Below are 12,603 nucleotides of genomic sequence, written 5' to 3'. Positions count from 1 at the left end.
AATAGCGCGAACCGGAAATGGGTGGGAGCAGGGACCAGTAGCGCCACCAGAAGCGGGAGGGATCCGGGTCCAGAAGCGGGACCAGGTGAGGGCGGAGCGGGGACCAGTCGCGGGAGGGAGCGGGGACCAGAAATGGGAACAGTCGCGGGAGGGGCCATTAGCGCCACCAGAAGCGGAGGGAGCAGTGACTAGCAACGCGACCAGTCGCGGGAGGGAGCAGGGAACAGTAACGCGACCAGTACCGTATGGCAGCGGGGACCAGATGCAGGACCAGGAGCGGGAGGGTGCGGGGATCGTCAGAGCCACCAGGAGCGGGAGGGTGCGGAGATCGTCAGCGCCACCAGGAGCGGGAGGGTGCGGGGATCGTCAGAGCCACCAGGAGCGGGAGGGTGCGGGGATCGTCAGAGCCACCAGGAGCGGGAGGGTGCGGGGATCGTCAGCGCCACCAGGAGCGGGAGGGTGCGGGGATCGTCAGCGCCACCAGGAGCGGGAGGGTGCGGGGATCGTCAGAGCCACCAGGAGCGGGAGGATGCGGAGATCGTCAGCGCCACCAGGAGCGGGAGGATGCGGAGATCGTCAGCGCCACCAGGAGCGGGAGGGTGCGGGGATCGTCAGAGCCACCAGGAGCGGGAGGGTGCGGGGATCGTTTGCGGCACCAGAAGCGGGAGGGAGCGGGAACCAGAAGCGCGACCATTGACGGGAGTGAGCGGGGAACGGATGCACGACCAGAAGCGGGAGGGAACGGGACCCGTAACGCGACCAGTACCGCGTGGCGGGGACCAGAAGCAGGACCAGTAGCGGGAGGGAACGGGGATCAGTAACACAAGCAGTGGCGGGAGCGAGCGGAGACCGGAAGCGGGTGAGAGCGGGGACCCGTTGCGTGACCAGGAGCGGGGGGGCGGGGGGGAGGGGGGAACGGGTCCAGAAGCGGATCCAGCAGCGGGGACCATTGGCGCCACCAGAAGCGGGAGGCAGCGGGCACCAGCAGCGCGACCAGAAGTGGGAGCAGAAACGGGAGGAAGCGGGGTTCAGAAGCGAGACGGAGCGGGGACCAGTCGCGCGACCAGTAGCGGCGACCAGAAGCGGGGATCAGTTGTGGAAGGGAGTGTGGAGCAGAAGCGGGAACAGTAGCCGGAGAGAGCAGCAACGCGACCAGTAGAGGGAGGGAGCAGGGACCAGTAATGCGACCAGTAGCGGGAGGGAGCGGGAATCGTTAGCGCCTCCAGGAGCGGGAGGGAGCGGGGACCAAATGCGTGAGAGCGCGCGGACAATTAGCAGGAGGGAGCGGGACCAGATGCGGGAGAGAGCGGGGACCAAAAGAAGGAGGGAGCGGGGATCAGAAGCGCCACCAGTAGCGGGAGGGAGCGGGACCAGAAGTGGAAGGGAGCGGGAACAAGAAGCGGGACCATTGACGGGAGTGAGCGGGGAACAGATGCGCGACCAGAAGCGGGAGGGACCCGGGATCAGTAACGCGACCAGTGATGCGTTGGAGCTGGGACCAGAAGAAGGACCAGTAGCGGGTGTCAGCGGTGACCAGTAGCTCGACCAGTAGCAGGAGAGAGCGGGGAATGGAAGCGGGTGGGAGCGGGAGCCAAGTACGCGACCAGGAACGGGAGGGACGGGGATCAGAAGCTACATCAGCAGGGGGAGGAAGCGGGAACAGATGCGGATGAGAGCGGAGACCAGAAGCGGGACCAATACCGGGAGGGAGCAGGGACCAGTTGCGGGAGAGAGCGGGGATCGTTAGCACCACCAGAAGGGAGAGAGAGCGGGAGCCAGAAGCGGGGACCATTTGCGGGAGGGAGCGTGGACCAGTAGCGGGGACCAGAGGTGGGACCATTTGCGGGAGGGAGCGTGGACCAGTAGCGGGGACAAGAGGTGGGACCATTTGCGGGAGGGAGCGGGAAACCAGAAGCGGGAACCAGTAGCGCGACCAAAAGCGGGTACGAGTGGGGACCAGTAGCGGGAGGGAGTGGGGACCACAACTGCCACCAGAAGCGGGAGGGAGCGGAGAACAGTACCGCGACCAGAAGCCGGAGGGAGCAGGGAGCAGTAGCGCGACCAGTAGCGTGAGGGAGCGAAGATCTGTGGCGGGGGGGAGCCTGTACTTCTGGCGGGAGGGAGCGGTGACCAGTAGAGCTACCAGTACCGCGTGGGAGCGGGGACCAGAAACAGGACCAGTACCGGCAGAGAGCGGGGTTCGTTTGCAGCACCAGAAGGGAGAGAGAGCGGGGACTCGATACGGGACGGAGCAGCGCGACCAGAAGCGCGACCATAAGAGGGATGGGAGCGGGACCAGAAGTGGAAGGGAGCGGGAACCAGAAGCGGGACAATTGACGGGAGTGAGCGGGGAACGGATGCGCGACCAGAAGCGGGAGGGAACGGGACCCGTAACGCGACCAGTACCGCGTGGCGGGGACCAGAAGCGGGATCAGTTGGGAGCGGAGCGGGGACCACTAGCGGGAGGGAGCGGGGAACAGAAATGGGACCAGTAGCGCCACCAGGAGCGGGAGGGAACGGGATCCAGAAGCGGGATCAGTTGCGGGCGGAGCGGGGACCACTAGCGGGAGGGAGCGGGGAACAGAAATGGGACCAGTAGCGGGAGGGACCATTAGCGCCACCAGAAGCCGGAGAGAGCAGTGACCAGCAACGCGACCAGTAGAGGGAGGGAGCAGGGACCAGTAATGCGACCAGTAGCGGGAGGGAGCGGGAATCGTTAGCGCCTCCAGGAGCGGGAGGGAGCGGGGACCAAATGCGTGAGAGCGCGCGGACCAGTAGCAGGAGGGAGCGGGACCAGATGCGGGAGAGAGCGGGGACCAAAAGAAGGAGGGAGCGGGGATCAGAAGCGCCACCAGTAGCGGGAGGGAGCGGGACCAGATGCGGGAGAGAGCGGGGACCAAAAGAAGGAGGGAGCGGGGATCAGAAGCGCCACCAGTAGCGGGAGGGAGCGGGACCAGAAGCGGGAGGGAACGGGACCCGTAACGCGACCAGTACCGCGTGGCGGGGACCAGAAGCAGGACCAGTAGCGCGAGGAAACGGGGATCAGTAACACAAGCAGTGGCGGGAGCAAGCTGAGACCGGAAGCGGGTGAGAGCGGGGACCCGTTGCGTGACCAGGAGCGGGGTGGGGGGGGAGGGGGGAACGGGTCCAGAAGCGGATCCAGCAGCGGGGACCATTGGCGCCACCAGAAGCGGGAGGCAGCGGGCACCAGCAGCGCGACCAGAAGTGGGAGCAGAAACGGGAGAAAGCGGGGTTCAGAAGCGGGACCAGAAGCGAGACGGAGCGGGGACCAGTAGCGCGACCAGTAGCGGCGACCAGAAGCGGGGATCAGTTGTGGGAGGGAGTGTGGAGCAGAAGCGGGAACAGTAGCCGGAGAGAGCAGCAACGCGACCAGTAGAGGGAGGGAGCGGGAATCGTTAGCTCCTCCAGGAGCGGGAGGGAGCGGGACCAGAAGTGGAAGGGAGCGGGAACCAGAAGCGGGACCATTGACGGGAGTGAGCGGGGAACAGATGCGCGACCAGAAGCGGGAGGGACCCGGGATCAGTAACGCGACCAGTGATGCGTGGGAGCTGGGACCAGAAGAAGGACCAGTAGCGGGTGGCAGCGGTGACCAGTAGCTCGACCAGTAGCAGGAGAGAGCGGGGAATGGAAGCGGGTGGGAGCGGGAGCCAATAACGCGACCAGGAACGGGAGGGAGCGGGGATCAGTAGCGGGAGGGACGGGGATCAGAAGCGCCATCAGCAGGGGGAGGAAGCGGGAACAGATGCGGATGAGAGCGGAGACCAGAAGCGGGACCAATACCGGGAGGGAGCAGGGACCAGTTGCGGGAGAGAGCGGGGATCGTTAGCGCCACCAGAAGGGAGAGAGAGCGGGAGCCAGAAGCGTGGACCATTTGCGGGAGGGAGCGTGGACCAGTAGCGGGGACCAGAGGTGGGACCATTTGCGGGAGGGAGCGGGAAACCAGAAGCGGGAACCAGTAGCGCTACCAAAAGCGGGTACGAGTGGGGACCAGTAGCGGGAGGGAGTGGGGACCACAACTGCCACCAGAAGCGGGAGGGAGCGGAGAACAGTACCGCGACCTGAAGCCGGAGGGAGCAGGGAGCAGTAGCGCGACCAGTAGCGGGAGGGAGCGGAGATCTGTGGCGGGGGGGGGGGGGGGGGTGCCTGTACTTCGGGCGGGAGGGAGCGGTGACCAGTAGAGCTACCAGTACCACGTGGGAGCGGGGACCAGAAACAGGACCAGTACCGGCAGAGAGCGGGGATCGTTTGCGGCAGCAGAAGGGAGAGAGAGCGGGGACTCGATACGGGACGGAGCAGCTGGACCAGAAGCGCGACCATAAGCGGGAGGGAGCGGGCTTCAGAAGTGGAAGGGAGCGGGAACCAGAAGCGGGACAATTGACGGGAGTGAGCGGGGAACGGATGCGCGACCAGTAGCGGGAGGGAACGGGGATCAGTAACACAAGCAGTGGCGGGAGCGAGCGGAGACCGGAAGCGGGTGGGAGCGGGTACCCGTTGCGTGACCAGGAGCGGGCGGGGAACGGGTCCAGAAGCGGATCCAGCAGCGGGGGAACATTGGCGCCACCAGAAGCGGGAGGCAGCGGGGACCAGCAGCGCGACCAGAAGTGGGAGCAGAAACGGGAGGAAGCGGGGTTCAGAAGCGGGACCAGAAGCGAGAGGGAGCGGGGACCAGTAGCGCGACCAGTAGCGGCGACCAGAAGCGGGGATCAGTTGCGGGAGGGAGTGTGGAGCAGAACCGGGACCAGTAGCGGCAGGGAGCGGGGCCCAGTAGCGCGACCAGATGTGCCAGGGAGCGGGTACGACTAGCGCGACCAGAAGCGGGAGGGAGCGGGGACCAGTAGGGCGACGTAGAGGTAGGGATCGGGGACCGGAATCGGGACCAGTAGCGTGACCAGCAGCGGGAGGGAGCGGGGAGCAGCAGTGGGAATAATGCCGGCAAGGGATCGAGGACCAATAGCGCGAACCGGAAATGGGTGGGAGCAGGGTCCAGTAGCGCCACCAGAAGCGGGAGGGATCCGGGTCCAGAAGCGGGACCAGGTGAGGGCGGAGCGGGGACCAGTCGCGGGAGGGAGCGGGGACCAGAAATGGGAACAGTCGCGGGAGGGGCCATTAGCGCCACCAGAAGCGGAGGGAGCAGTGACTAGCAACGCGACCAGTCGCGGGAGGGAGCAGGGAACAGTAACGCGACCAGTACCGTATGGCAGCGGGGACCAGATGCAGGACCAGGAGCGGGAGGGTGCGGGGATCGTCAGAGCCACCAGGAGCGGGAGGGTGCGGGGATCGTCAGCGCCACCAGGAGCGGGAGGGTGCGGGGATCGTCAGCGCCACCAGGAGCGGGAGGGTGCGGGGATCGTCAGAGCCACCAGGAGCGGGAGGATGCGGAGATCGTCAGCGCCACCAGGAGCGGGAGGATGCGGAGATCGTCAGCGCCACCAGGAGCGGGAGGGTGCGGGGATCGTCAGAGCCACCAGGAGCGGGAGGGTGCGGGGATCGTTTGCGGCACCAGAAGCGGGAGGGAGCGGGAACCAGAAGCGCGACCATTGACGGGAGTGAGCGGGGAACGGATGCACGACCAGAAGCGGGAGGGAACGGGACCCGTAACGCGACCAGTACCGCGTGGCGGGGACCAGAAGCAGGACCAGTAGCGGGAGGGAACGGGGATCAGTAACACAAGCAGTGGCGGGAGCGAGCGGAGACCGGAAGCGGGTGAGAGCGGGGACCCGTTGCGTGACCAGGAGCGGGGGGGGCGGGGGGAGGGGGGAACGGGTCCAGAAGCGGATCCAGCAGCGGGGACCATTGGCGCCACCAGAAGCGGGAGGCAGCGGGCACCAGCAGCGCGACCAGAAGTGGGAGCAGAAACGGGAGGAAGCGGGGTTCAGAAGCGAGACGGAGCGGGGACCAGTCGCGCGACCAGTAGCGGCGACCAGAAGCGGGGATCAGTTGTGGGAGGGAGTGTGGAGCAGAAGCGGGAACAGTAGCCGGAGAGAGCAGCAACGCGACCAGTAGAGGGAGGGAGCAGGGACCAGTAATGCGACCAGTAGCGGGAGGGAGCGGGAATCGTTAGCGCCTCCAGGAGCGGGAGGGAGCGGGGACCAAATGCGTGAGAGCGCGCGGACAATTAGCAGGAGGGAGCGGGGATCAGAAGAAGGAGGGAGCGGGGATCAGAAGCGCCACCAGTAGCGGGAGGGAGCGGGACCAGAAGTGGAAGGGAGCGGGAACAAGAAGCGGGACCATTGACGGGAGTGAGCGGGGAACAGATGCGCGACCAGAAGCGGGAGGGACCCGGGATCAGTAACGCGACCAGTGATGCGTTGGAGCTGGGACCAGAAGAAGGACCAGTAGCGGGTGTCAGCGGTGACCAGTAGCTCGACCAGTAGCAGGAGAGAGCGGGGAATGGAAGCGGGTGGGAGCGGGAGCCAAGTACGCGACCAGGAACGGGAGGGACGGGGATCAGAAGCTACATCAGCAGGGGGAGGAAGCGGGAACAGATGCGGATGAGAGCGGAGACCAGAAGCGGGACCAATACCGGGAGGGAGCAGGGACCAGTTGCGGGAGAGAGCGGGGATCGTTAGCACCACCAGAAGGGAGAGAGAGCGGGAGCCAGAAGCGGGGACCATTTGCGGGAGGGAGCGTGGACCAGTAGCGGGGACCAGAGGTGGGACCATTTGCGGGAGGGAGCGTGGACCAGTAGCGGGGACAAGAGGTGGGACCATTTGCGGGAGGGAGCGGGAAACCAGAAGCGGGAACCAGTAGCGCGACCAAAAGCGGGTACGAGTGGGGACCAGTAGCGGGAGGGAGTGGGGACCACAACTGCCACCAGAAGCGGGAGGGAGCGGAGAACAGTACCGCGACCAGAAGCCGGAGGGAGCAGGGAGCAGTAGCGCGACCAGTAGCGTGAGGGAGCGAAGATCTGTGGCGGGGGGGAGCCTGTACTTCTGGCGGGAGGGAGCGGTGACCAGTAGAGCTACCAGTACCGCGTGGGAGCGGGGACCAGAAACAGGACCAGTACCGGCAGAGAGCGGGGTTCGTTTGCAGCACCAGAAGGGAGAGAGAGCGGGGACTCGATACGGGACGGAGCAGCGCGACCAGAAGCGCGACCATAAGAGGGATGGGAGCGGGACCAGAAGTGGAAGGGAGCGGGAACCAGAAGCGGGACAATTGACGGGAGTGAGCGGGGAACGGATGCGCGACCAGAAGCGGGAGGGAACGGGACCCGTAACGCGACCAGTACCGCGTGGCGGGGACCAGAAGCAGGACGAGTTCCCTCCCTCTGGCGGGAGGGAACGGGGATCAGTAACACAAGCAGTGGCGGGAGCGAGCGGAGACCGGAAGCGGGTGGGAGCGGGGACCCGTTGCGTGACCAGGAGTGGGCGGGGAACGGGTCCAGAAGCGGGACCATTGACGGGAGTGAGCGGGGAACAGATGCGCGACCAGAAGCGGGAGGGACCCGGGACCAGTAACGCGACCAGTGCTGCGTGGGAGCTGGGACCAGAATAAGGACCAGTAGCGGGTGGCAGCGGTGACCAGTAGCTCGACCAGTTGCAGGAGAGAGCGGAGAATGGAAGCGGGTGGGAGCGGGAGCCAATAACGCGACCAGGAACGGGAGGAAGCGGGGATCAGTAGCGGGAGGGACGGGGATCAGAAGCGCCATCAGCAGGGGGAGGAAGCGGGAACAGATGCGGATGAGAGCGGAGACCAGAAGCGGGACCAATACCGGGAGGGAGCAGGGACCAGTTGCGGGAGAGAGCGGGGATCGTTAACGCCACCAGAAGGGAGAGAGAGCGGGAGTCAGAAGCGTGGACCATTTGCGGGAGGAAGCGTGGACCAGTAGCGGGGACCAGAGGTGGGACCATTTGCGGGAGGGAGCGGGAAACCAGAAGCGGGAACCAGTAGCGCGACCAAAAGCGGGTACGAGTGGGGACCAGTAGCGGGAGGGAGTGGGGACCACGACTGCCACCAGAAGCGGGAGGGAGCGGAGAACAGTACCGCGACCAGAAGCCGGAGGGAGCAGGTCGCAGTAGCGCGACCAGTAGCGGGAGGGAGCGGAGATCTGTGGCGGGGGGGAGCCTGTACTTCTGGCGGGAGGAAGCGGTGACCAGTAGAGCTACCAGTACCGCGTGGGAGCGGGGACCAGAAACAGGAAGAGTACCGGCAGAGAGCGGGGATCGTTTGCGGCACCAGAAGCGGGAGGGAGCGGGAACCAGAAGCGCGACCATTGACGGGTGTGAGCGGGGACCTGTTACGTGCCCAGTATCGGGAGGGAACGGGCCCAGTACAGGGGACCACTGGCGCGACGAACAGCAGGAGGGAGCAGGGACTAGTTGCGGGAGAGAGCGGGGACCTGTTGCGTGACCAGAAGCGGGAGGGAACGGCTCCAGTAGCGGGGACCACTGGCGCGACCAGAAACGGGAGGAAGCGGGGTTCAGAAGCGTGAGGGAGCGGGGACCATATGGGGGACCAGTAGCGGGAGGGAGCATGGACCACTGCCGCGTCCAGAACTGGGAGAGAGCGTGCTTCGAAGCGGTAAGGAGCGAGGACCATTAGCGCCACCAATAGTGGGAGGGTGCGGGGTTCAGTAAAGCGACCAAAAGTGGGAGGGAGTGAGGACTAGTAGCGGGACCATTAGCGCGAACCAGTTGCGCGACCAGAAGCGGGGACCAGTTGCGGGAGGGCGCGGGGAGCAGGAGCGGGACCAGTTGTGGCAGGGAGCTGGACCAGTAGCAGGGATCAGTAGCGGGACGGAGCGGGGCCCAGTAGCGCGACCAGAAGACCCAGAGAGCGTGTACGACTACCGCGACCAGCAGCGGGAGGGTGCGGAAACCAGAAGGGCGACTTAGAGGTAGGGATCGGGAACCAGAATCGGGACCAGCAGTGGGACCAGTGCCGGGACGGATCGTGGACCAATCGCGCGACCGGAAATGGGAGGGAGCAGGGACCAGTAGCGCCACCAGGAGCGGGAGGGAACGGGATCCAGAAGCGGGATCAGTTGCGGGCGGAGCGGGGACCACTAGCGGGAGGGAGCGGGGAACAGAAATGGGACCAGTAGCGGGAGGGACCATTAGCGCCACCAGAAGGCGGAGAGAGCAGTGACCAGCAACGCGACCAGTAGAGGGAGGGAGCAGGGACCAGTAATGCGACCAGTAGCGGGAGGGAGCGGGAATCGTTAGCACCACCAGGAGCGGGAGGGAGCGGGGACCAGATGCGGGAGAGCGCGGGGACCAGTAGCAGGAGGGAGCGGGACCAGATGCGGGAGAGAGCGGGGACCAAAAGAAGGAGGGAGCGGGGATCAGAAGCGCCACCAGTAGCGGGAGGGAGCGGGACCAGAAGTGGAAGGGAGCGGGAACAAGAAGCGGGACCATTGACGGGAGTGAGCGGGGAACAGATGCGCGACCAGAAGCGGGAGGGACCCGGGACCAGTAACGCGACCAGTGCTGCGTGGGAGCTGGGACCAGAATAAGGACCAGTAGTGGGTGGCAGCGGTGACCAGTAGCTCGACCAGTAGCAGGAGAGAGCGGGGAATGGAAGCGGGTGGGAGCGGGAGCCAATAACGCGACCAGGAACGGGAGGGAGCTGGGATCAGTAGCGGGAGGGACGGGGATCAGAAGCGCCATCAGCAGGGGGAGGAAGCGGGAACAGATGCGGATGAGAGCGGAGACCAGAAGCGGGACCAATACCGGGAGGGAGCAGGGACCAGTTGCGGGAGGGAGCGGGGAGCAGGAGCGGGACCAGTAGTGGCAGGGAGCGTGGACCAGTAGCAGGGATCAGTAGCGGGAGGGAGCGGGGCCCAGAAGCGGGATCAGTTGGGAGCGGAGCGGGGACCACTAGCGGGAGGGAGCAGGGAACAGAAATGGGACCAGTAGCGCCACCAGGAGCGGGAGGGAACGGGATCCAGAAGCGGGATCAGTTGCGGGCGGAGCGGGGACCACTAGCGGGAGGGAGCGGGGAACAGAAATGGGACCAGTAGCGGGAGGGACCATTAACGCCACCAGAAGCCGGAGAGAGCAGTGACCAGCAACGCGACCAGTAGAGGGAGGGAGCAGGGACCAGTAATGCGACCAGTAGCGGGAGGGAGCGGGAATCGTTAGCGCCTCCAGGAGCGGGAGGGAGCGGGGACCAAATGCGTGAGAGCGCGCGGACCATCAGCAGGAGGGAGCGGGACCAGATGCGGGAGAGAGCGGGGACCAAAAGAAGGAGGGAGCGGGGATCAGAAGCGCCACCAGTAGCGGGAGGGAGCGGGACCAGAAGCGGGAGGGAACGGGACCCGTAACGCGACCAGTACCGCGTGGCGGGGACCAGAAGCAGGACCAGCAGCGCGAGGAAACGGGGATCAGTAACACAAGCAGTGGCGGGAGCAAGCTGAGACCGGAAGCGGGTGAGAGCGGGGACCCGTTGCGTGACCAGGAGCGGGGTGGGGGGGGAGGGGGGAACGGGTCCAGAAGCGGATCCAGCAGCGGGGACCATTGGCGCCACCAGAAGCGGGAGGCAGCGGGCACCAGCAGCGCGACCAGAAGTGGGAGCAGAAACGGGAGAAAGCGGGGTTCAGAAGCGGGACCAGAAGCGAGACGGAGCGGGGACCAGTAGCGCGACCAGTAGCGGCGACCAGAAGCGGGGATCAGTTGTGGGAGGGAGTGTGGAGCAGAAGCGGGAACAGTAGCCGGAGAGAGCAGCAACGCGACCAGTAGAGGGAGGGAGCGGGAATCGTTAGCTCCTTCAGGAGCGGGAGGGAGCGGGGACCAAATGCGTGAGAGCGCGCGGACAATTAGCAGGAGGGAGCGGGACCAGATGCGGGAGAGAGCGGGGACCAAAAGAAGGAGGGAGCGGGGATCAGAAGCGCCACCAGTAGCGGGATGGGAGCGGGACCAGAAGTGGAAGGGAGCGGGAACAAGAAGCGGGACCATTGACGGGAGTGAGCGGGGAACAGATGCGCGACCAGAAGCGGGAGGGACCCGGGATCAGTAACGCGACCAGTGATGCGTGGGAGCTGGGACCAGAAGAAGGACCAGTAGCGGGTGGCAGCGGTGACCAGTAGCTCGACCAGTAGCAGGAGAGAGCGGGGAATGGAAGCGGGTGGGAGCGGGAGCCAATAACGCGACCAGGAACGGGAGGGACGGGGATCAGAAGCGCCATCAGCAGGGGGAGGAAGCGGGAACAGATGCGGATGAGAGCGGAGACCAGAAGCGGGACCAATACCGGGAGGGAGCAGGGACCAGTTGCGGGAGAGAGCGGGGATCGTTAGCACCACCAGAAGGGAGAGAGAGCGGGAGCCAGAAGCGTGGACCATTTGCGGGAGGGAGCGTGGACCAGTAGCGGGGACCAGAGGTGGGACCATTTGCGGGAGGGAGCGGGAAACCAGAAGCGGGAACCAGTAGCGCTACCAAAAGCGGGTACGAGTGGGGACCAGTAGCGGGAGGGAGTGGGGACCACAACTGCCACCAGAAGCGGGAGGGAGCGGAGAACAGTACCGCGACCTGAAGCCGGAGGGAGCAGGGAGCAGTAGCGCGACCAGTAGCGGGAGGGAGCGGAGATCTGTGGCGGGGGGGAGCCTGTACTTCGGGCGGGAGGAAGCGGTGACCAGTAGAGCTACCAGTACCACGTGGGAGCGGGGACCAGAAACAGGACCAGTACCGGCAGAGAGCGGGGATCGTTTGCGGCAGCAGAAGGGAGAGAGAGCGGGGACTCGATACGGGACGGAGCAGCTGGACCAGAAGCGCGACCAGAAGCGGGAGGGAGCGGGCTTCAGAAGTGGAAGGGAGCGGGAACCAGAAGCGGGACAATTGACGGGAGTGAGCGGGGAACGGATGCGCGACCAGTAGCGGGAGGGAACGGGGATCAGTAACACAAGCAGTGGCGGGAGCGAGCGGAGACCGGAAGCGGGTGGGAGCGGGGACCCGTTGCGTGACCAGGAGCGGGCGGGGAACGGGTCCAGAAGCGGATCCAGCAGCGGGGGAACATTGGCGCCACCAGAAGCGGGAGGCAGCGGGGACCAGCAGCGCGACCAGAAGTGGGAGCAGAAACGGGAGGAAGCGGGGTTCAGAAGCGGGACCAGAAGCGAGAGGGAGCGGGGACCAGTAGCGCGACCAGTAGCGGCGACCAGAAGCGGGGATCAGTTGCGGGAGGGAGTGTGGAGCAGAACCGGGACCAGTAGCGGCAGGGAGCGGGGTGCAGTAGCGCGACCAGATGTGCCAGGGAGCGGGTACTACTAGCGCGACCAGAAGCGGGAGGAAGCGGGGACCAGTAGGGCGACGTAGAGGTAGGGATCGGGGACCGGAATCGGGACCAGTAGCGTGACCAGCAGCGGGAGGGAGCGGGGAGCAGCAGTGGGAATAATGCCGGCAAGGGATCGAGGACCAATAGCGCGAACCGGAAATGGGTGGGAGCAGGGACCAGTAGCGCCACCAGAAGCGGGAGGGATCCGGGTCCAGAAGCGGGACCAGGTGAGGGCGGAGCGGGGACCAGTAGCGGGAGGGAGCGGGGACCAGAAATGGGAACAGTCGCGGGAGGGGCCATTAGCGCCACCAGAAGCGGAGGGAGCAGTGACTAGCAACGCGACCAGTCGCGGGAGGGAGCAGGGAACAGTAACGCGAC

This window comes from Heterodontus francisci, unplaced genomic scaffold, assembly GCF_036365525.1.
Source record: "Heterodontus francisci isolate sHetFra1 unplaced genomic scaffold, sHetFra1.hap1 HAP1_SCAFFOLD_506, whole genome shotgun sequence".
In the NCBI taxonomy this organism is placed as follows: domain Eukaryota; kingdom Metazoa; phylum Chordata; class Chondrichthyes; order Heterodontiformes; family Heterodontidae; genus Heterodontus; species Heterodontus francisci.
The sequence above is the reverse complement of the archived record's forward strand: the minus strand, read 5'-3'. Positions refer to the sequence as shown.